This window comes from Phasianus colchicus, chromosome 14, assembly GCF_987193195.1.
Source record: "Phasianus colchicus chromosome 14, bPhaCol1.hap1.1, whole genome shotgun sequence".
Classification (NCBI taxonomy): Eukaryota; Metazoa; Chordata; class Aves; order Galliformes; family Phasianidae; genus Phasianus; species Phasianus colchicus.
The window spans coordinates 11176798-11201567 of NC_143449.1; the positions used below are offsets into that span (position 1 = coordinate 11176798).

At 40.4% G+C, this 24770-nt stretch overlaps 1 long non-coding RNA gene across 1 annotated transcript in view; it reads right to left on the reverse strand.

Annotated features, from left to right (window-relative positions):
* Positions 1–24770, reverse strand: part of LOC149916015 (uncharacterized) — a 75625-nt gene that overhangs the window by 36970 nt on the left and 13885 nt on the right. The window contains exons 2-3 of the long non-coding RNA XR_016471068.1: positions 16839–16976; positions 11654–11747 (exon numbers count right to left, since the gene is read on the reverse strand). This is a non-coding gene — a long non-coding RNA (uncharacterized LOC149916015). The remainder of the gene's footprint in view (positions 1–11653; positions 11748–16838; positions 16977–24770) is intronic.

Here is a 24770-nt window from a genome sequence, read left to right on the forward strand (position 1 = left end):
TTTGGGAGGAACAGGATAAAATTTTAGAGGAAGAATGGAGCCATGGGATATTTGATATCAGCAAAAGACTTTTGGGCAGCAGTCAGCAGACAAACCCCAGCACACGTGCATGCATGCAGCAGAGCTAGCACAAGAATCCCCAAAATAACTTCAGCTGTATTCTTCTTCTCAACCTGGGAAAAGTCATTCTACCAAGGCTATCGTGGAGCTCTCCTGAGGGTGCTTTACACAGTGGAAGGAAACGTGGCTGTGGACCTGTGTGTCTGGAGGCACTAGGGACATGTGCAGGAGCCAGCCATGATTACTGTAGTGATGGTGCCCAGTGTAGTAAAATATCCAATCTCTTTAATGAGGCTTTCAGTAGCACACTGCTTTGAAGTCCTTCAGACCATGAAAGCAATTAACTGAAGACCCATCTTCCCTCATGTTATTTTATCTACTCTCACTTGAGATCAACACCTCCTCTGATGACAGTGCAAAGTCACACCCCCCAGCTACAGGGAGCTTGCAAAACGACCCAGTTACAATTACAGTCACAATGTGCAGTTGCTGCAGTGTTTGTGGGCTCACTGTGATTGTTTCTCATGGCCTCCATTTTGCAGATGTAAGACTGTAGGGCAATCCACCACTGAGTGCATCAAGCTGTGTAACCCAGTGCACCTACAGATGGGGTGGGCAAGGATGGCCTTACACAACAATGCACACAGGTGTGCTGATTAACTGTACCTCCTCTTCATAAAACTGTTTCCAAACCCATCTCACTTCTACATGGCACAGACCTCCACATGCTCCAACACCTTCATCCAAATGTATGCAATGCGTATTATTTGTACTGAAGATTATTTATGACAATGTGCAGAGGAAAGCAAGTATGACATCACGTGGAGTATAAACAAATGTGATTTTTAAAAGCTAAAAAATCTAGCTGCAATAGGATTTTCTCCACTTTGAGAAAAATAAGGAGACAGCAAGCAGCAGATAGGCAACAGGGAAGCATTAATCCAAAAGTGCCCTTGGAAGAAAGTTTTTCAAGGTTTTCTGTTTACTTGTTCCTGGTTGTTTTTTTTGTTTTTTTTTTTTTTTGGTTTGTTTTGGGTATTGTTTTGGAAGTGAGCAAGGATGAGGATAAAAGGGAACTAATTCCCCACTAAAGGGCCTCCTACAGCCCGAGCACGGCGGCCTGCTGGCTGCGGCACAGCGCCGTAACCTCTGCACGCAGCCACTTGAACAGGGTTCAAGGCAATGGCTTCACATGGAGGCAGAGCGCGAATGGCTTTAAACCACCGCAGCAGTGATATAAAATTGCAGCGCGGCAGCAGGGGGGGCCCTGCAGCCTCACAGCGGGGAGAAGGGGTCTGGGAACAGCCCTCTGCCAGGGCAGGCAGATGTCAGAGGGAAAACAAAAGAGGATCCGAAGCCTTCTCCTCCGAGCATCACCTGCATCCACACACCGCTCTGTTGGCCACCTCAGAGCCCTGAGGGCACGGCAGTTCGCCCCTCTGAAGTGAAAAGGAAGGGATAAATAGGCGCAACCCGGAATTTCAGTTCTGTGAGAAATTCCTGTATTCCAGCAGTCCCTTTGTGCAGGAGGGAAATGGGACCTTAAAAGATTCTTGTAAAATTGAAGTGGTGAGGACACGTTATCAAAATGTTCCATTTTAATGACGCGCTGTGTTGTAGTCAGAGAGCGTTAGAACAATCCAAACATAACAAAACATAAAGCAAAGCATGCAACAAACGTGAGAACCACACCACAAATGCAAAGTGGGAGCCTGAGCAAATTAAAACGTATCTGCATCCTCAAAACGAAACAGTTCAACATTACACCAGCACGGATGAAAGTCAAATGAGTCGCTGGAATACGTTTGGTCTCAAAGCAGAGTGATCAACAATATTCCTACGGAAAACTCCATTTTCACTCAAACTGCATTGAGCTGTTTGAACATGTTGTGACTGCCAGCACTCAGGATATTGCTGCCACCACGACCTCCCCTGCCAAGGTGAAGCAGCGAGCAGCACAGCACTACTCCTCCCGACTGAAGGAAACCCTAAGATCTATATTTTCTATAAAATTGGCTTATTTCTCAGCCAAGATGCTATAAGCAGAGGTAAAGCGAAGCTATTGCTACTGAGACCTCCTTACTGTAAGAAAACATACCACAGTGCATTTACTGATATGCTATGAAATCACATAAATCATTCTGACAACATGATACTTGTCAAAATAAAGGCATAAAATACGGTTTGAAATAAAATATCTTCGGTCCTGTTTATTCATTTGCTTACTCATGCCATTTGGCTTTTCTCAATGGGTTTCCCAATCGTTAGGGTGAATTAGTGAGGTTCTGCTGGAAATACCTAACCACGTGCATATTCACAGACTTATACATGCTGAATATCTGCATATAGCTCTGTACAGTCATTCAACTGAACTGAAAATAAAGCTTTCAAAGGACACTTTTCCTGTAATATTTTTCTCTCTTCCACTCTTCCAGTATTTTTCCCCTCCCCCCTCAATATTTCACTAGTGCTTAACGGTGGCATGGTTTAAGGGAGTCCTGCATGGAAAGCTCCTTCAGCTGCTTAGCCCAACAGCATAAATTTGATCTCGTAATTAGTATTCAGCTCAGCATCTTGGATAGAAACCAATGTTACAGCCAAGAGGTGGTTTAAATCACATAAATCATAGATCAATGACAGAACTCTAAGCACTGGATAGATTACAAAAGTAAGCTTTAGTTAAAAATAGATTAACCATTTCCCTGCAGGAATTCCTTCAAAAAAGCCCTGAATATAAAACAAATAAAATTAAATCTGATAATTTTTTTCTAATGTATGCATATACTAGATGAATTGTTCTTTCCCTTGACAGTTACACACTGATTAAAGAAATGTGTTAACATGCTATTTCAATGGAAAATATTGTAAGTTGTGGAGACTTTAATTTTTTTAATGAGGTTTTAATAGCCAGAAAGAACACACCAGAAATGTTGTGCACAGCTAGGTTGATAGCAAACATCACAGCAGCTTGCAGATACTTCTTCAGTTGCTGTTTTTATAGAAAAGAGTAAAAATCCTTCTTACGCCAAGAAAAATGTTTTTGAGAAATTTTGTTAAGGTATTTTATGTTTTTAATTTTAGCTAATGAAGTGTCCAGTTCTAAGAAGTATCACAAGCTGTCTGCTGCCAATGTAAGCAGCCACTGGGGTACTCAGCACCCTGAAGGGTTGCACCCAAGGTCCCCAAATCGATAGAAGTTCAGTGGGACAGAAGATGAGGGGTTAAAACTCTTCCCCTTGACCGAGGATGGAAGGAGGTGCTGAGCCTGGAATCAAATTCTCACCTGATGTATACCATCGTTACAACAAATAGGAGTGCACAAATTAAAAATGTTTTCTAGCTCCTCTGTATTTTACTGTGTTTTCTTATTGAGAGGTCAGACGTCACACTATTGTTCAAAAGAAAATTAAAAACAAAAATCTCTTAACCCTATCAAGGAAAAATTGCATGTCTATTTTGTTAGTTGCAGAATTGAAGCTGAAAATTGTATTAACAGCACCTCAACCACTCCTCAGGGTGGAGAACTGCACAATTCTGAGCCACCGCAGCTGGAATAATGTACTTGAATTCCTCCCATTGACTGGCAGGCACACAGAAGGCAGAGAGCCCTTTAAACACACACACACACACACACACACGCTCACAATTCGAGGCAGTTCAAGCAACATCAAACAGATGAAAGCAGCCTGAACATCAGGCCTCCAATCCTGCCACCTCACACGCTCTGCTTACACTATTTAAATGCAGCTTAACATTAGTTAGAAAATGATCAAACAAGCTGATTGAAACTCAGAATTTCCTAGCCGTGGATTAACAAATTTAGATCAGATGGAGAACTGGAAATACTGGAATTCACCCCGATAAATAGTTGCATATTTTGAACTGATAGTCACTATAGCCATAACGTGATTAATAAAAAATATTCTTGAACATTAATACTTGCTTCCAACTTCCTACAAAACACAAAAATGTGAATATAATTGCTAGTCATATCTAGAATTCTTAAAACAAATAATAGTGCTTTCATATGCCTTACATTTGTTTTCAAATAGTCAGATCCACCAAGAAGAGCGTTTTTAAACTTTTAGTGCTTTATGGAAATCACAGCTTTCAATTTCCTGAGGCTTGTTTCGCCATAAGAAGAAATAAAAAAGCAAGCTGCTTGATGGCTATTTGAGGAACAGCGTTCAAAACTGGCACCCTGTGTGATAGAAGACTGCAATATATGCAATCAGGAGATAGATTCAAACAATAATAACTAGCTCAGGCTCCAGGGCATAGGAGAATGTGTCATTTACTACAGACCTGAGCCTTTAAACATCAGTCCTGTGAACAGTCCGGTGGAAAATAGATGGCACTGCTCACATAAGTACAGACTACTCATACAGGGAAGTTTTCAAAGGCTCTTCATTTTCTAAGGGGCTGAAAAATGCATATCGAGTTTAGTAAAACTACAGAAAAAAAGATCTCTTGTAACAAGCCAAATTGTCAGTGAGATGTCAGGGTTAATTTTTAAAGGCACATTTCCCTCCAGCAACAATTCTCTTTAATTATTTCAATGTGAAACACATTATCAGACATGTTTGTTCCCTGTTCTCAGCTCTCAGTAGCTGACACGAGGCACACACAAGATGTTGAGTCTCTTCCCTGATGCTCACACACATTTAGGTATTGAACCCTTGCGCTGCACCTCCTGCACTGAGCTTCTGGGGCTGCCCCTTCATAGCCACAACCCCAAAATGCAGAGCATGCCCCATGGAAGGAGGTACTCATTCATCACAGGGCTGCTTTGTGGAGCACTAAGTAACCCTGGCCAGCATGGTGAGGCTATAGTACATCTAACTGCCTTCCAGCATGGGATTTCTCCAGATTTTTTCTTCTTTGTGGATCAATAGTCATGCTGAGTAGTTAGCACAAGCAGAGAGGACCAACGAGCATGCTGCTAGCACACCACCATGCATGGAGTCTGTAGGACATAGCCACACAGTCTGAACAGTACTTTTATGTTCCTCCCAGTGGACAGAGAACCAAATAAAACAACAGCTCAAAAGCATGAGTGACAATAGGAAAAGTCCAACAGTGGCTTCAAATTAGGTATGTAGAAGAAACTTTAATCTCATGGATCACTTCAGTTGCAGCACGTTTGGTATCTCAGGTGGGGAAGGTGGGTTTTCCATTTTCTAAGATAATTTCCAACTTGAGAGACGTGAATTTTAACTCACGTGAATCTGTTCAGCTCTCTCATCTTGCTGCTAGGGAAGTCCAACCCTTTTCTTGAGGGTGAGGGGACAAGGGAACAGGTTTCAGTTTCGGACAAACTCCACCAGATCGGCAGCAATCTAATGGCTTTTTTTATACCACCTACAGTAAAACTCTCTATATAGCTAGTCATAAGATTAAAAGCTTTTCAAGTTGCTATCTTGGGAAATTTCTTTCAAGGAAATTACTACAAAGCCTTGTTTTAGTGTGTTCCCCTACTGTGCGTCCTACTGTGTTTTTTTAATAAGGAAAGCTATCCATCCATAGAGGTGTATCCTGTTCTCCATGCTTGAGTGTCTAACAGCAGGCACATACAGTAGACACTCTGATGTTTTGCCTCTTTAATTTTCACTCCATAACATCGATGCCTGGTTTTCCTGACTGCACCTTCACAGTGGTTTAATTATGGGCGTGCACAGAATTTTGAGAGGGGATTTTCAGCAACAAAATTCAGATGTCACGAATATGTATGATGCGGAAAGATGTTCAGAAGTTTTTTACCATAAAATCAAATCCTACTGTGCAGTTATCACGGGATGTAAGGTACGGTAAAACTGCCAAGAGAAAACATTCAAACACTTCATGACTAAGCCAGAAGAGGACAGATAAAGAGATGTTTCATTTCAGGTTTTAAAAAGACAATGGCCTGTTAAATAAAAAAAGTAAGCATCCTTTCAAATAAACAGGATGCAGCCATAGGGTTCTACACTCAAACTCCTAACTAAATGAAAACAGCCTGTGACACCAAATTTATTAGCCCAAGGATTTTACCGGTGATTATGATGAAATTTTTAAGAAACAAGTCAAGCAGCTCTGCAATAAAAGGTTACTGTACCACTCAAATACCAAGCTCGAAATGTCTTTTTGTAATAATGGACCAGGTACCGAGTTATAAATGAGCACTGCTCCATTGACTTCAGACGGGGTATGAAAATTGATTCAATGGAGCACCATCAGTTCTCACCAGCTGAGTATCTGTCCCTGTAATCACAACTAAAAAGATTTCCTTAGTCAATTAAAGGCTTGAAGCCTTTACTCGCTCACACAAAATCCCTGCTGAAGTTGGTGCTAACAATGCATTCATTTAAATCTTAACAAAGTGCAGTACATGCACTGCCTGGTGGCACTGTTAGTGTTTTATATTGAAATACGCGCTGCTGCGATCCTGAGGCACTGAGGAAGCACTACGTACCGTTCCATATTGCCTCACGTGGTCCAGGATAATACCTGACTATCCTCCAATTCTGACGCGTTTCTTTAGTAACTGACAAAAAAATTAGCACATTCATTATTTTTGCTAACAGGAGTGTGAGCTGTACGGAGAAAACATGTACCTATGCTGACAGAATGGGAGTACTTTAATTTCCAAATTACACACATAAATAAATCAAGCCATATAACCTGATAAATGAAAGATTATGAAAATAGTAATATCCTGCAAAATCTTGAAAGGCATCATAATTCCTCAAACAATTATCTTCTGTCATATTTGTGAGTGGCCCGTGTAGTTCAAGAACAGAAAATACAAATGTGCTCCTTTAAAATTCATGAAACCACTCATTCTGTCATAAAAGCAGGCATCTTTCATGGCTACTTATTTCACACGGTCTCATAACTAATACTGACAGATACTTGGAATGCAAAAAAAATGAGCACTGGACAAAGAACCTGAGCTGCTCAATCCTTACATTTTAATGCTGGAAACCAAAAATAAAACCATATATTATGTATAGTTAAAGAATTTCTGGTGTAATTAAATTAAAATTTGTAGATAAAAATGAGATTGTACAAGGACTGGTGGTATACCGCTACCAGGATTGGGCTGTGCTGCATCCATGACAACAGGATGGAAGGTTGCTTTTAATACTATTATCTTACATACCCACAGCTGAATGCTAATGCAGCTATACTGAGGAAATCAAGTTTCAGATCTGTATCCACTGAACTTACATCCACTAGGCAGAGAGTTTAAAAGCCAAGCTAGCATACAAAGACTAATATTATAGCTCTGTCAGCTCCCCAAAGGTCAGATATTTCAAAAGGTACACACAAATATTAATTGTCAGATAGTTCTGTACGAAGATCGGAATTGAGGCAAAAATCAGGTTTTGCAACCATATTTTTCTTCCAATTCAATTTTATAAAATGGAGGTGCAGAAGAAAACAGAGGAGATAAACTCAGATTAATTTATGTACTGTACATTAACACATGATGGTTTTATTTCATATAAACATTGCCTCAGAAAGGATTTTACCTGTTTTTCCCAGGGAAGAAAAGAGACAGAAAATGTGTGGGAAAGCAGCTGGACAGCCTCGTCTGCCAGCGGATCCCAGCAGCTCAATGGGCCCAGCCTTGTTCTGACTGGGGAATTCAGATGCTGAATTCAGCCTGCCGGGTGCCTTCACAAGGAGTGTGTGAAATTCAGTGTCTGCCCAAGTCCCTTCTACAGACATTGCTCCTCATTCTCAGTTTATCTTCTTCAGGATTTAAAAAGAGTTTGCTATAAAATAATATTTTTTCTTTCAAGACGAACAGTTAGTTTACTGTTTCCCAAGTCTAAGATCTCTGTACAGATCTTTGTGAGCTGTCTTGTAAAATCAATGCGTCTCTTCCTTGTTGGTGCCAACAAAATCAAAATGGCTCAGTGAGTCCCCAGGCTAAGAAGCCCTCTAAAGCCTTGTTCTATCAGAAGTGATACTGTGTGACTGGCAACACTGATCCGTCTTACAAAGGTGACGATAACCTCACAAATACTTCAGGCTGTCCTTAGCACAGAGGTAATTTTCAGACATCCTCGTGCTAGCTATTTTTTATTCTCCAACTGACTACAATTCTGAATGGAGAACTACAAACTATTTGAGCTCCTGTTCACTTTCCTACAGCAGGCTGTAACACATTGCTACCCAGCTCTACATCCAACTTATTTATATAACGTGGGCTTATATGTTGTTATAGTTTGTATACTTCAGGTTTATACGAGTGTGGGTTTTTGGCTTGCTCTATCTTGCTCTTGTTCCTTGCAGCTATAGTCAGGTGTGTCCAGCAGGTAAAAATGCTCTGATTTTTGTTTGTTTGTTTGTTTGTTTGTTTTTGTTTTTTTTTTTCATGGATGTGTCCATAGGATTACTATATGGGAAATAAGTATGAAACAATTCAACTAAAATAAGGCATTTCACACAAAGTCTCTAGTGCATAAGATGTATTTGCAGGAGACTAAGCTAGCTATCATGAAGATGAGAATTCACAAATAAATCCCTGCAGAAGTGCAGTTCCAAAGATCTTTTTCCACCTGTATCCACAACAGGATTCACAGCATGCTCTCTGCTCAAAAACATGGCTTCCGTTGGGCAGCAAAAAGATGCTTCATTTAAGGAAGAGTACAAGGGAGTAACAATGTCCACAATGCTGAAAGTGCTGGCTTCAAAGGGAGAGAAAGACAGAAAAGTTGAGTGTTTTATGCTACTGTAATTGGAAAAAGTATTGAGTTGTTAGTGGAAGTGTATTTAAGAAAAGTACCACACGTGTATGTAATGGAAAATTAATCCTCAGAGCACTGAAAGTCCCTGAGGATGGAGAACACATCACGAAGTTACCTACTGCCCCAGATTTTCTTGCTGCTTGCTTCTGCTGACAACAGTTGTCTTTTCATTAGAGTATTGATATCAATTTACTCAGACACCAGGGACAAAAAAGGATTCTACTTTCCTCATCAGAAAGACACTGATCCACAGAGTTAGTACTTTGAACAGATGCCAAGGTAAAATAGTGACACGTTTTCTAACTAATAACCATAGGTGGCCACAGCAAATTGTCCAAAGCCTCTCAAGGCTGCCCGACGGGAGCTACCACTGCTTGAGAGCAGTTTCACAGCAACACTTCTTTCCAGGGCAGGTGCACAGTTAGTCTGGTTCAGGAGGCAAATAAACAGTCTGTAGAAATGAAATACTAAACAAATTTAGCCACTTTTAAAAATAAACCTTTGAAGAAAGTTACTAATTCTGGGAGACAGTCTGAATGGCTGGAATAAAAATGCTCAGATCTATCTACTACTTCCTCAATTTGAACAGTCTGAGCGTGCAGGTGTATAATAGTTCCAATGTTTTTACTAGGTGTTTTAAGAGTAGGTATACGATTTGGTATGATTTTTTAGTATTTACTTCAGACAAAAATCTGAGGTCATATTGTTTATGAAAAAAATCCCATTTCCTCAGTTAGTTTTCCACTTGTCATCAGTTAATGCTGTCTTCAACTCAAGAATTCAGGTTTCATTTATAACGGTCTCTCATGTTCCTTAAGCTGATCCCCCTGTTTTGCCAAATACTCACCAAGAATTATTTATATTTCTATCACTAATACGTAATTTTTACAAGACAGGCAAGTTATGAGTGAGATAGTCTGAAGCTCGAGCTGACACCGAGTACCTTTGAAAAACTTGGTCTATAAACACAGCACTGGTATTGTTACAGCATCGTAAAGTCACAGTCATGCCCTGTAAACATGGAGATGCCCAACTCGCCATCTATCTATGTCTGGTTGCTGGCTGGCGTCAGCAGAGCTAGGGTACAGCTCAGCCTTTGCAGCTGAGGTCCCTTATCCTCCCCTGTATATCTGTAGGTGCTTGGGTTCTGCAGTCCCCAAATTGAAAGGCAGACTGGATTCGACTTCCACCCAATGAGTTCAGATACGTTTTTCCCACTTTCATCTGATTCTGTTTTCCAATAACTGCTGGACGTGCTTTTCTCAGCTCTGTTTGTGCTGTGGAGGGGGCCTTTCCCTCCCTGATCAGCTCTATGGCAAAGATCCCATATGGCACCCATGTGGCAGCATTCGCTTTGTGGGATCGGGCAGAAAAGTGCCACATTACCAGTAGCAATCACAGCAATAAACAGCGCAACGACACTCAAAGAAATGAGTTCCAGATTTTTTTTCCTGCAATGTTGAGGAAGCATACCTATAAAAAACATCACTTTTTTTTACTGCAACTCACAGTGGTGATAACATAAGATGGGTTTGCAGCACTGTGTTTTCTTTAAGGCATCCTCAGAAGGTTTAACACGGTGAGGTCTTGGCTGCAGGTAGCCTACACATGATGCTTCGTAGCATAAGATCTAAAGAGCAGGGAGAATACATTTGCTACAGCCAACTTACCACAATTGAGAGCTGTTTGAGTTTAATATACACTCTTTAGGATTCTCTGCATTACAGGGAAGGGAGCTATATAAACATACTTGAAAAAAATGCATTGCTCACATTTTTTAAAAGCTGCCTCAGGCAGTTATAAGTTACATAAAGTTGCTCCTGTTCCTGTTGCAGTTATGCCAAAGTTACCTCAGGTGAATAGCACAAAATGACAACTCCGAACTCTGAAAACAAGGGTTTCTAAATGGGGCCTTTTCACAGATGTAAAATCAGAATATAACTGACAGCCCACAAACTTGGGCATGATTTCAAAGTTTCATTGTAATTATGAGAGTTATTCTAAGAACTTTCCAAAAAAATATACAAAACATCTACGCTTAAAAACAGAGTAATTACCTGTAGATTAGCAGAGCCTGAAAGAAACTATTCTTGTTTTCAGTAGTTACTTTCATGGACTTCATTTAGCCTGACATTTGTGTAAAAATGAATATTTGGCTGAGTATTTATTCCCTGCACTCATGACTTCTGGAATTGCTTCAAAAAATATCACATTAGAAAGAGGAGAGATATTCTGGGGAAAATTACTCGCTTTCTCTTAACATTCTCCTTCCCCCACACACATTCTCCATTTCCCACACATAAATTCAAGGCACTGCGATACAACATTTCAGGAGCCAAATCTACAGGAGAAATCTAAAAGTAATACTTTCAAGTATTTTAAACTAAACAAGATAAAAATCTCCCCCAACTAAGTGTAACAATAAAAAGTTGTCCATCCTGTGTGTCTTTCATGAGAGAGAGAGAAATGATTAAAAATGTACCAAGAGCCACGAATGCCATTTTACTGTCATTTCCTTTGATTAACCTTCACCTGACCTCAATCCCTAAGGCAATTTCAGTTTCTTTTTGTTCTTCCATTTAAATTCTTCAGTACACCAGGTGAGCACCTCTCCGTCACTAAGCACACTCACAGAGGGCAGATTGTTTCTGCAGAGGATTTCATAGACAACATTTGCTCTGGAGAATGATTTCCAAAAACTCAGGAGGGACGATAACAAGTCACATTTACTCCAAAACCAGGATTTTAAAATCCCTGTGGAATGATGCAATTACATTTCCCAGGCATTAGTTATAGGGCTACTAGTTGATCAGAGTGGGCAGGGCTCTCAGTGCTGCTGGCTGGCACGGACTCACCCACGTGCTGGTGCTGGCAGCTCTTCGAACATCCCTCTGCAGCTGCAATGGTGTCAGCTTCCACGGGAGGCACAAAATGTAAGCAACTCACCCGCTAGAATGGGGGAAAAAAAAGAGCTAGCATAAATAAAACCTTAAAAATAGATTATAAACCTTTTGCGGTACGATCCTTCAAGTTTTGAGTGGAAAACATTAAATGTTTGATACTTAAACTCTGTTTATCCAACTTCAAACTGTATGTTAAAAAAAGAATTGAAAAGGGGAAGAAAATATCTACAAAAATCATATAACATCTGTAAAATACCCTTGATGATGAAATACCAAGGAAGTCTGACCTATTTAGTTCATCAAAGACTGAGCTAAGAGATGAGTTGATCATCATCCCTAGGAATTGATACGATGCTGAATAGCACATCTTTAATCTATCAGGAAATGATATCAAGTCAAGTTAAGCTTAGAATCGAGATGCATAGTTTTAGCTGCTAGGAACAAGTGGGAGTCACTGGACAGTTTACTTTGGGATGCAGAGATACATCATCAAACATGGCCTTTAATATCATTCCAAAAGGCATTCCCTAATATAAAAGAAGGATTCAGTGTAGGCTTTGTTCTTCATTGCTGTCAGCCAAATGTGTGATCAGACTGGAATCGTAATATCTGTTTCATATTATTCACCCTAGATGAGTTTCCATCTTGAGTTTCCTAGATTCTTCTTTCCATCATGAGGAATCGTACCAAACTGTGACACAGTGTCAACATTTCTTGCAAAATGCCATCCGAAAAAGCTCAGGCTGGGCTGATTGAAACTTATGGGCACAGGTCACTTAGAAATGTTATCTTTCTTCTGGATTTTTTTTTTTTTTTGTTATCTTGCTATCTGTAGAGAAGGACTGGAGACCAAACACCAACCTGAAGTGTTTCAAAGTGCTCGAATGGACTACCTGGGCAGCTGCCAGACTCTGCTGTTGTGAAGGAGGTAATTCATTAAGTCTGGTCCTCCCTGTTGGTAATTTTATCCTCCCCAAACTGGCACTTCCTGATAACACGAAGGAGTTGCGGCAGAAGAGTCCTGTTTATCACAGTCATGATCCTCTTCTGACCTTCAGTATTTAATATTCATAAAATAATTAACTCAGACTCTTAGAATTCAGCTACCTTCAACTGATTCGCACAAACTCTGCTTCTCTGTCTCTTGGAAAAGATAAATCTGCACATTTAACCACGTTGTCTGATCTGTGACAGATTCTGCACAGTTTTCCATCGCATCTCTGCTGAGTTCCAGTAAAATGGCCCGTGCCTTAACGACAGATGTACTCACCTGATAGAGTGCAATACTTAAATGGAGGAACAAAAGGATTTGAAACTGCCTTAGGGAGTGAGGTCAGGTGAAGGTTAATCAAAGGAAATGACAGTTAGATGGTATGCACAGCCCTGGAGATTGCATATATGTGTTTTGTTGGGAAATATTTAACTGCTTTTTCTCTATTTGGAAGAAACCAAAATGAAGTGCATTTACAAAAAAATAAAAAAATAAAAAAATCCATACCTGCCTCTTAGCCCAGTAGGGCTTGTGTTGGTGTGATTTGGACTTGCCCATTGAGAGACAGAGAAAGCCAAAAGATGGCAGCTGTTCAAATGGTTTCACTATTATAAAATATTTCACTGTTGTAAAATGCAATACAATAGCTAGGGAGCTAGGGAAATTCCATACAGCTGCTAATGAACACTGCCTATTACTTCAGCTCTTACTTACCTTGTTCCCATATTTTTCTTCAATATTTAGTTGGCTTCTCTCAAATAGGAACTTGAGCTAGCAAGGAAAAACTACAGCTGGAAATTCTGTAGACGTCTACAGAAACTCATTTGTGCCCTGTAATGAATCTGATTTGGCCATATTCCTGCCTCATTTGCATTTCCTTTCAACAATTTTCATACATTTGGATTTTCACTTCCAATGATACTTGCAAAAACTGCATGCATGTGGCAAAGGATTTTAAAATACGCTATCTTCAAACATTTAATCATAAAATTATTTGTCCTCAATTAATTAGAGAGGTAAACCAATACCACGTGACTTATCAATCACAAATAAGTAACACACCTTGGATTCTGAGTTCCAGTTTTGATTAGAAAACCAGCTAGTCAATAGAAATCATGAAAAAAATTAACAACTATTTTTTTTATTCTTCCCACAGAATAAAAGGTAAAATTCACCAAATGAATTATTAATTACGAGTTATTCATCCAGCTCTACTAAAAAGTAATCTGTTTCTTTTTTTTAAGCATCAAAAAGGTCTTTCAAATATAAGTTGCAATAATGAAAAATGGCAGCAGATCTTGAAATGTGCCCTTACCCGGTCTGCAGATATGTAAAAGGTTACAGAACCAGAGTTATTAAACCCCCATCACTCTGACAATTGATTTTGAACACAGTCTGTTGCAGTCTTTATAATGCAAGATCATAAATGTTCAAAACTAATTTATTGCTCTTTGTTCCACCTGGCAAAAAATATACTGTCAAATTGAGTTGTGCTGTAGCAAAGATGCAGATTAGTGTTTGAATCTTATTTTTATTCTCATTTGTACATTTCTTTGCAGTTCTGTGTGTGGTTAGAAACATTCACAAAAGAGCAAAGAAGAGGAAAGGATCATGTTGTTTTTAATAAACAGGAAATGTTTGTACAAACAGGAAGAGGTATTTGTTTTAAAATTAATGGGAAAAAGTCAGAATGGATATTTACTGGTTTAGATTTGCCAGTATTGGTATTCCTTGTTTGCACTCTGTTAGCCGGTATCTTCCAGATTTTTAGACACACATAAATAAAAACACTTGCTCTATGTGTATGTCTGTGTGTGCACCAGATGAAGATTCCCCCACAAACCAATGAGGAAAATGCAAAAGTTATCATCCTGCATGTTTTTCCTAAAATTAGCCATTTCTAAGCCAGAACCAATTCCACTCCTAACTTGTATTTTCTGTGTGTTGCAGCTGTCACTGTTCATACCTATGGCAGGGAATTAGACATTTCCAAAGAGACAAATCCAAAGAGGAGGAAGAAAATGAATTCTGTGGGGCAGTCCAAGAGAAGTGTGACGAGGCAGATATCCTTCTGAGAACAAGGAAGGAAAGCCAACCTGTGCCTGACCTCTGAGGGATGCTTCTGCCTGTACCTACAAACTGTGTGCCCAGATGAGAAGCTTAAAATGTGCCACTGCATATCTTGGTTATTTCTGAAGCACATATTTTTCCTGCAAATGCAATTGTTTTTAATCAATAATTATGTGAATAAAACTGGGATCTCACAAGGCTGTATGACAATAAAACGTTTCCAAACTACATTTCTGCTTCATTCTTAGATTACACGCTGCTTTTCTTGCTCACTTCCTTACATTTTCTGTTTACTTGTGCTACATGGTCCACTTTACACTGATGTAACAACACAATCATTCATAAAGATGAAGGGTTTTTTTTTTAATGATCAAAAAGAACATATTAGGAGTAAATTTATTTTCAGAATAAAGTCCTGTCCCATAGAGCAAGCACAATGAATGAATTACAAGTTTCATAAAGCCAGCTGCTGAAGCACACAAAAGAAAAACACACAAAAAAACCAACAGAAAACAGCAGAGCATTTCAGCATCAAAAATACCCCCATCCCAAAGTCCCTGTATCTCACAGAAATTTTTCTCAGTAGAAAGATGAGCCTGTAAAACTACAGTTCTTTTCGAAACAACTACATAATACTATTTTAAATGACACTTTCTAATCTTACACATTTTATAGTTCATTCTTTAAAACTTCCTCTTTCCATTATCTACAGGCAGAATCATTTAATTGTGCTGGCAAGTTTACTTCTTTTGAATTATTATTTTTACCATGATTATGAAGAGGAAGCTATCTGACTGTATGCTGGAGCTGCTGCATTCATGGCTTGTAGACATCTGTCTGATATTGAAATTAATTTCCAGTATAAAACAGTTAACAGAATAACCCTAGATAAAGGCAAGAGTAATATTAATTTCAGTCTTTTTGTTGGCAATGTTGTAAAGTCCATTGCTCAAGTAAAGAGCACATTCCTGAGCCAGATACAAATTAATTTCACCATTCTTCTTCAAATAAGAGTTTTAAAAGTCAGCTAAAGGCTACAACAGCTTTGAAACATGTCAGTGATTGTTTTAATTAGCTATCATACAGCTGTGAGATATTGAAAAAGAGAGGGGTTGGGAGAGCAACACCTGGTGTATGAACAGTTGCTTTCCTGACATAAAGAAAAAAAAAATGGTTTCCAAGCATTTAGACCAACCAAAAGCTCAGCAAAGTCACCACAGATTCTTTTATCAGTAAGATAATGCCGTATTTTTATGCCATAATACATGTTCTTTTTCTATCAACAGCTACTTTGACTTTTAGATAAAACTACTGAATCTCCAAATATTAAATACGTGAATCCTGGAAGCTCTTAAATCTTGCTCTTCAACCTGAAGTTGGTCCAGAAGCTACAATAAGTTGCTAAAGGCACACATGGGGCTTCTTCTTAGGGTCCCTTTCTATTGCAAAAAGCTGACAGCACTCTTACGTGCAACTACACAAAAAGGCATATTTTTGTCATTTCAACCCTTAGCAGAAACGGGATCTAGAGGCTGCTAGGACATCTGATGGCCTTTGACATTCTGGCTTCCAGCCTCTCAGCCATCAGTCAGTGCTGAGGTAACAAAAGACCACTAAAATGTACAGTTGTCATCTCCACGCTACATCTGTTGGCCACGCTGCTAGGAAGTGTTGACCCCATCATTTCACCGTAAACACTGCTGAAATCAACAACAACAAAAACAGAAATGAAAAAGGAAACTGGATGTCAAAAGTCAGGTCAGAGCATTTTATTTGCACATGTGTCAGTAAAGATAGAAGGAATCGCTGAATTAAATTAAATCAAAGCAAACCTGCTAATTAAAACAGCTAAAATTATGTTTGTGAAGATGTGTGACTGGTTTCCTGCTTATCTGCAAATAAGCTTCCCCATAATATAAACATGTTTCCATCTCCACTTCATTTATAATAAGTCTTTAGGCAGATTGTAATTAGTATTTTGAGTTTCTAATAGAAGAGCTATTGTGTTACGGGAGAAATATTTTTCCTGACCATCAGAACATTTATTATTTCAGCTCTGCTCTCAAGGGTTCTCACCTGTTCTTCTCATGCTGGTCAAAGTCTCGTATCCAATTTGCCTGAATCAAATTGTTTGGGTGTGTGTCTGAATAACATCATCTTCATAATGTATTGCTTGGAGTTAGCCACAAATGCAGGCATTGTATTCAGCTCCACCTACAAGCCAAACCAGAAATTATTACCAGTTTTACTTGGATTTATTCTGTAGTTTGCTTTTCATTCAACACTGAAAGAATGATCACAACGATCACATTGCGGAACAGAGAAACCGTGTGAAAAAGAAACTTTTATACAAAAATGATAGTACCAAAAAATCAACTTTTTCTGTTTGTTTTACTTATTCCCAAGTTCACAGTGCATAATTTTGTACAAACCCAATTACATAGCTCAGTGATTTACTGGCAAAGCTGGCCAGAAGAAATTATCTGGCTCTAGCTAATGTGTATGCCTATTTACAATCAAAACAAATCCACTGAAAATTGCAAAATGGCCACAAAGAAAGAAAAAGTCAAGTCAAAAACGTATCAGAAGTGATGCAGTATGCAAGCTGTGTAGACGTTCCACACATACTGTTTTCACTGGGTAACTAATAAACCATGTTTACAAGTATGGATTCAGTCCTTCAGATCATGCACCAATCCATTCAGTGTCTCGCATTAAGCACGTATGGAGTTTCACTGGCTTGGGAAACATGGTGTTTTCTTTTTGCCTTTTTCATAATTATGTTTTAAGGATTAGTTTGCACTGTTAACAGATGCACGGGCTGACTTCAGCAGCATTGCTCAGATGTTTACCATTACTCACGGGTTCGAGGACTTTTTTTCAAATTCCAGGGTATAAGGCATCAGGCTGCATGTGTATCACATTAACAAATGGCTTCACAAATGTACTGCAACCTGATGTGGGTATCTTGAACACAGTGATTGCCACCAGTAATGCTGCAATAATGCCTGCATGTTACCTACGCAGAAAAATATCTATATTTTGTTGTTAAACATTTCTAAAGCAATAAAGAAAGCCCTGGAAGCACACAGGCTCTTTTTGATAATAGTTGGTATAAAGTGACATTTCTACACTAGAAATATAAACAAAAGGCTAATCAATTTTTAATTGCACAACGTATAATTTCAGACTCCTATATATATTTTCCTTGAAATGACCATCGGGCACAGTTCTTAAAGAGATTTTGTTGGACATGGCCCAGAGTTCATCTACTTGCTTACCTCAAAGCAATAGCCTCCTAAAAATACATCAAATTGCAAATATGCTAAAACCCCAATTTTGCTGTAACCGCATGTGCCAGCACTAAGTCCTATATCAATAAGAATCCCCACTGATGTCAGCATGACTTGTGACAACACAAGATTTCCCTCCCCCCAGCACAGCTATAAAACTGGATCCTTGGTGAGGATGTTTGAGTTATGTGGATTATATACGATTAAACAGATTTGGATTAAATCATGGCAATAGGATGGCTTATCAAGAACATACTGACGGAACCACACTGATGTACAGCAATCGAGGTGACCCCATAGACTTATAACAGCCCATAGTGAACTCTGATCAACTTCCATGGATGAGGATTTTTTACTCAGCATAGATCAGGCTGCAAGATGGAAGGAGTTAAAATGCTGCTTTCCTGATGAATAGTTTTCATGCCTTAAAATTATGATCCAGGCAACAAAGAGCAATCTTTCTTGCAGGGGAAGCCAATCTCAGCTAAACTCTTTGAGCTTCATTTTATTCACCAGGCTGGAAAATATATTTGACTGTGCCTTGTCCTAACGTGCAAGAAAACACAAACACAAGAGAACAACTCCTGAGTCAAGAAATCCACCAAAATCCCACCCGATCCAAGTTCACCCTCTTATGTTATTACATCACTGCATTATCTCACCCAACAAAAAAAAACAACAAAACAAAAACCTCTGAATACTGCTTACTTTTTATCACCATATCTTTTGTGAAGCTTTGCAGGTTGTGTCATTTGAAAAGGTGGTCTTCATTTAACCAACAAAAATAGCCAATAATTTCTTGTGTAGGCTTACAGTAAGGTTAATCAGAACGCGTTCCTTCCTCAGCACAGTAGCAAAGATGTAGTCACAATAACTTTCAGCTAATTAGAGCTATTAACTCCAAAAGGTTCAGGCTTTGGGGTGTTCAGGCTGCTGCCTAAACAAGCTGCAGCTACAGTCTGAGGACTTTAACAGCCCAGGAGTGTGTGCCTCGTGGATGCTATACACATACCCATATTTAATATGGGTAACATTTGGGAACCATAGCTACAGAGGTCACGTTGAGGGCAGGGAGTAAAAAACACCTTACAGATATAAAAATGCAAAAGGACCTAGGCAGCCAAAGCCTGGGGGTTGGCAGCATAACAGAGATAAAGGAATCATCAGCACAGCTTTCCTGAACAGAGGCGTTCTGATTTCCGTGCTGAATCCCATGCCTCTCTCCTTTGGATTAAGAGGTCCAGAAGTTCCTGAACGCATACATGACTTTGAAGAGAAAGAGGAAGAAAAGAGGGATTTAATGGCAACAATAATGCTTTCCTGAAGTTTACTTCGAGTTATACATCAGATGAAAAAGACCTTTAAACCAAGATACTACATAAAAATTTCAAAAGGCTTCTTGGGGGTGGAAAGCTGTTATCTAATCCATTAATGCTGCAAATAGTTTGTACTGCATTGTAAGTCATATGAACACAGGGCCAATAAACACTCTGCATCCCTAGATCTGCCACATCTGCCTCCAAGGACCTGCCTCATGCAGCTGGGCTGTGCTGAAGCCGCAGCTCTGGAAATGTACCCCTTTAGCACTCACGTTCCAAACCAGGCCCCCACCCTGGCCTCTCCTGCACCAAATACATTTTTAGTAAGATTTCTGTGCAGCTAATTACATTGCCATAGCATCCAAGTACCACATAGTCATGAGATCTAGTTCTCATAACAACCCTTGGTTTCGTATAGAGAAGGTAATTGGGAAACACTCTTGCATTTGGAGAACTGAGGCACAAGAACAAGGAATACATCCAGCATCTCTGCAGAAGGTCACCAAACAGACTGAGTGCTCCAGCACTGCACGGTCACAAACAGCCTATCATCCCCAGAGCCCCTTTCAGGAGGCAGAGCTGGAACTGTGAACCTTAAGCAAAACTTGAGTCAGGCACCCGCTTGTCTCCCCCCGCACCCCTAGCAATGTCAGCAGCCTGCCTGGTAACACTTGATCAAACTGAGCAGGCCTCTGCCCAGCCTGGGGCTGGGTGTTACACACTTGGCATTCCCACACTATGAGCTTCCCATACACAGGGGCTTGAAGTGAGCTCCCACTGCCCTGTATTTCCTGTGCCCTAACTTTGCCTGCAACTTGACTTGTCTGAGACAGCTTCTTCTTCCTTTTAGCTCCTCAAGAGCAGAGCACTAACCTGAAGAGCTATTTTCTCCATGCAATTCCTCCATGCAGAACAGAATTACTTTTTAGTTCTAATGCCTCTCATTGAGTACTCTCATCTATTTCCATTTCTTCTCCTAGCAGACTGTTTAGTCATATCAGTGCTCCTTGATGAGCTCGGCCATGACTCACAGCACTGCGTTGTTGAGAGGCCCATTACTTCTCTTAGGTCACTTCCAACCTTGTGCTCAGTTCTTCGGCATTGCTCTGTCATTGCTCTGTTTCATTCTATGTAAGTGTACGGCATTTTCATCAGTTAATTATTAAAAAGCAGCTACAACAAAATCAGCAAATTGAACCCGAGTAGAAAGTCTGAGCCACACTTGTGTAAGGAGCATCCAGCTCCATCCCACCTCGCACCAGCTCACCCAGCTTGGTGGCAGGAGCAGGCTCCACCACAGCAGTTTGACAGGCTCTTAATTTATCCAATTAACATAAATTCACAGAACTGCTTCCTGAACCTGTCAGCCAGCTGAACTGAACTGAAATAAGACAACCAGCTGAATTTTGTTCCGTATTCTGCCAACTATCCTACTGCACAGAGCTGGTGTCTGCTGAAATTGAGAGCAGACTTCAACAGCCAGGATGGAAAGCCTTTGGCCAAAGGTGCTACTCATTGGAGAGCTCACTTCAGCAGCAAAGGTTGCTCAGATCATCACCAAAAATGCACAGATGTCATGCGGTCAGCCTGCTCTAGGTGACTGTGGGCAGTAGCAGACATTAATTAATATCAATAACAGAAACAGTAGCATATAATCATAAAGGAGAGAGCTAAAAACACATATTTTTTTTTTATAGCACAGTGATGGCATTTTTAAGTTTCCAGTCCCTCTTCAGCTGCATATTTAGAGGAATAGCAGTAGGCCAGATCGAGCTGTGAATAGTCTCTGATGGACAGTGAGAGGAAAGAAACCTCTGCCCCTGGCAATTGCACTGACACTTCCAGCTGCAGACAAATAGCTGCCTCACTACTCATTAGAGATGGAATTTGCCATATACACTCTGTGATGCTCTGTTATGCAAGGTAATGCTGTGTGTATTCTCTTCTTCCAGAGAATTGTAAAGGCATTCCTATTTAGCTCTCCCATCCCCCTAAATCTCTTCCACAAAGAACACTGTCACAACCAAAGCTCTGCAACAAGGAGCGTTTATATATCTGACAACCTTTAAACCCCCAAAGAAAGGAGAAAGGAAGCAGTAAAGCTCTCTGAAGAGCTCTTTGGTGGAACAAGCAGAATTATGAGCAGCAGGAGAAATATGAGTAATTAAGACAACAGTATATCTATATCTTACAGCTGACAGAGTGAAGCTGCAAGTTCGCTCTGGGCAAGGTGTTAGCAGAGGAAAGAACTGAGCAGAACGTTTCTAATGTTATTGTTGAAAAGGCAATGCAGGAGAAAGGCTAAAGGGACAATTTCATTAAAAAGAAGGAAGCGGGTCAGCTTAAGAGAGCAGTGGGATGCAGACCTGTAACATTAAAGGAACAGGTCAACAGCTATCTGTAACGAGACAAGTAATCATTTTTGGAGTTAGCTAATGTGGTGCTCTCACTGTTCTTGAAAGAAACCATTCTAAAATTATCTATTGGCAGGTTGTGCAGAAAGCTAAAGCTACACACTAGCACAGCAGTCCCAAACAAAACACGAGGGCAGATCAAAGCTGCAGGAGAGCAAAAGGGAAAAGACACAACTTTTTTCAGTGAGCAGCCCAAAGCTGATTTGGGGCAGCCAACACCTGCACTGAGGCAGTGACAGCTGAGATGCAGTACTGGCCTTTGGGGTGCGTCACTGCATCACTGTTGGTGCAGGAGCTGAGCTGAGCTGCCAGCTGTGCTGTGCAGGGCTCCAGGCACAGGGATGGGGCTGGATCTGCTTCTGTGCCATAGCCTTTTTGACAAGTGCATAAACTCCATTCCCCTTCTTGCCGCAGCCCCGTGCAGGGCACGCTCCAGCGATCCCCAGCTGGCAGAGCGCTCTCTGTGGCTCCAGCAGCATGCTTTATAGCAGCCCTCAGGCTGTGTTTTCCATCTAGTATATATAAGTGAATTAGTGCAAAATTTGAGCTTGCACAAATCACAGAGCCAGCACGCAGTTTGTCACAGCCAGGCAGCCTTACTCGTGACTGCGGTAGCAGTAATGAGGTACACTAAAGGAACTGTGGGCTGCACCCTTGGTTCCTGTAGAAAGCTGGGGTTAGAGCTGGGAAGTGCTTTTAGACTAGAGGGGGAAAAAAAAAAAAAAAAAAGACAAACATCAGCTCCCATATCTACCCAGATCGAGTATATGGGCTGCTCAGTCACCTGGGGCCCACAGCCAGGAGATCAAGGCATAGATATCAGAGGGAGGAGGCTTCCTCCGTGCCTCCAGACCCATCTGCGTGCAGGAGGAGGTGGGAATCACACAGAGGGCAATATTTATGCTGGAGAAATGGCAGAGAGGTTGCTCCAAATTTACGTTATTGTAAACAAGAGCAGCATTTGTCCAAATGATAAGAGCTGTAGCAGAGGAAGAGCCAGAGGGCACCAAACGAGGGTCACCAGCTGCAGCTGCTGCTGCCACCCAAGAAGAGGAGCGGTTGGAAGGATGGGGAACAGTGGGGCTGGGAGGTGCTGAAACCTCCTGCTGCAGCTCTCAACGGAGTGCCCTAGAACACCTCTCACAGCACTCAGCATGGCCAAGTGTCTACCCCCACACAGCTGATTGCCCCAGCATCCTTACCACCCACTTCTTGATGTGCACCACACAGGTACCTGGAAGTCTCAGCCCTACTCAAGCCCCCACCAACAGCTACAGCTTACTGAGCAGAACCAACTCACCAGAAAACACACCTGGAATACACACTCTATACTGAAGAACAGCATAGGTGCTCCCTACTCTTTTTCCATTCATTCTCAGGAAGCACAGCAGTGAGAGCTATGAATCTTGGCCACTCCACTCTTTACGTGGCATACAGACTGAAACTGAGGGTTTTCTCTCTACAGACTGTTCTCTGCCATTTCCCCTGCTACATTATGTGGTTTTCCTACACAGTGTTGAGGGAAAGGCTGCACTCTGCATATTTCAAATCACAAACTAATGACTCCTTAAAATACACACTTCTATTCAGCCCATAAATCAAAACAGAAAGTCAAATCCAGCTTATAGATCTAAATCCTTTTTACACTCCTGTGTAGCTCCATTATGTACCTACGGTGTCACACTGTCTATATATTTCTGCCTCCAGCCTAACCCACAGCCTAGCACTGATTGAGAGCACTAGAGTGTGGAGCTCTTAAAAACCCAAAAATCAGCACTACTATTTCTCACTTTCCTGAGCACTAAAATGCATCTAAAATTAGGAAAAATGACCTCCTGTCAGTTTGTTGACTTGCCAATGAGTTTATTTACTCACTCATCCCACACAGCAATTGTTTCATGGAAATGCAGAAACATTTAATACTCCACAGCAGCACGAGACCGAGGTACCTGAGCATCACCCCTGTGCCCAGCAAAGACAGGGCTGAAATCCCTCCTGAGCTGCGTTTTGTAGAAAGGTGAGGATCATTACAATTCTTTGGGATATATGCTGTTACAAAGTGAGCACAGAATTTCATATTATTATCATATTATAGACGACATTCCTTTGACAAAGGGTCAAAGTTCAGGAAGACATGAAAAATAAGGAAATAGAACCCAGAAACGGTTAGATCTCTAGCTGGCATAATTGGACACTGAAGTCCATGGAACTGTGTCCATTATCAGGAGTGGATGATCTGACCCATATGCTTACTACTTTCAAGTGTAAAGATTAAAACTACATGCCTAACAGCAGAAATGGGGTATATTGCATTTCAGAGACCCTTGGATTTCCTAAAATTCCGGGGAAATTTTCAACCTGCCATCATAAAAACTTCAATGCTGTTTATGCAAACTTTTCAATCGCTCCATCTAAAAGAAGATGATGAGCAACTATGTTCAGTACCACAGATTTTAATGTAGTCTGTTGATAGTTTTAGAACAATTTCCAGAATAGAACGTTTTTTAAATGTCCTGAACCTTTAGCATTCTCACTTTGATCATCTTCCATCACGTTATGGTTCAGAACATAACGTGATGGAGCCAGGCTAACGAATCTGCCAGCAATGACATCAGAAAGCCAAGTGACCTGAAAAAAAAGTGTTTTATTTGAGCACCACAGTCTTCTTGAACATTTTCCTTTTTATTTTTTATACATTTTAATTAATGTTTTACTTACACTGCATTTATTTTGCTTGCATAAAAGCTCAGAGCTAGCTCTCAGAAAAAAAAAAAAAAAAGACTCCTATTGAAAACAAAAGGAGCCTTATTTGACCTAGGAAAGACTGTAGGAGGTCCTTAGATAACAATAGCTAACAATTCTTTTTGGGTTTGAACAGTTTAAATAACAAATGAATTTCTTAGGAGGTTAACTCTAAATAATAATTGTAGATTTTGTATAGTGTGGAAGGGAGAGATTGGTCCTTGACAGAGTTTATATTAC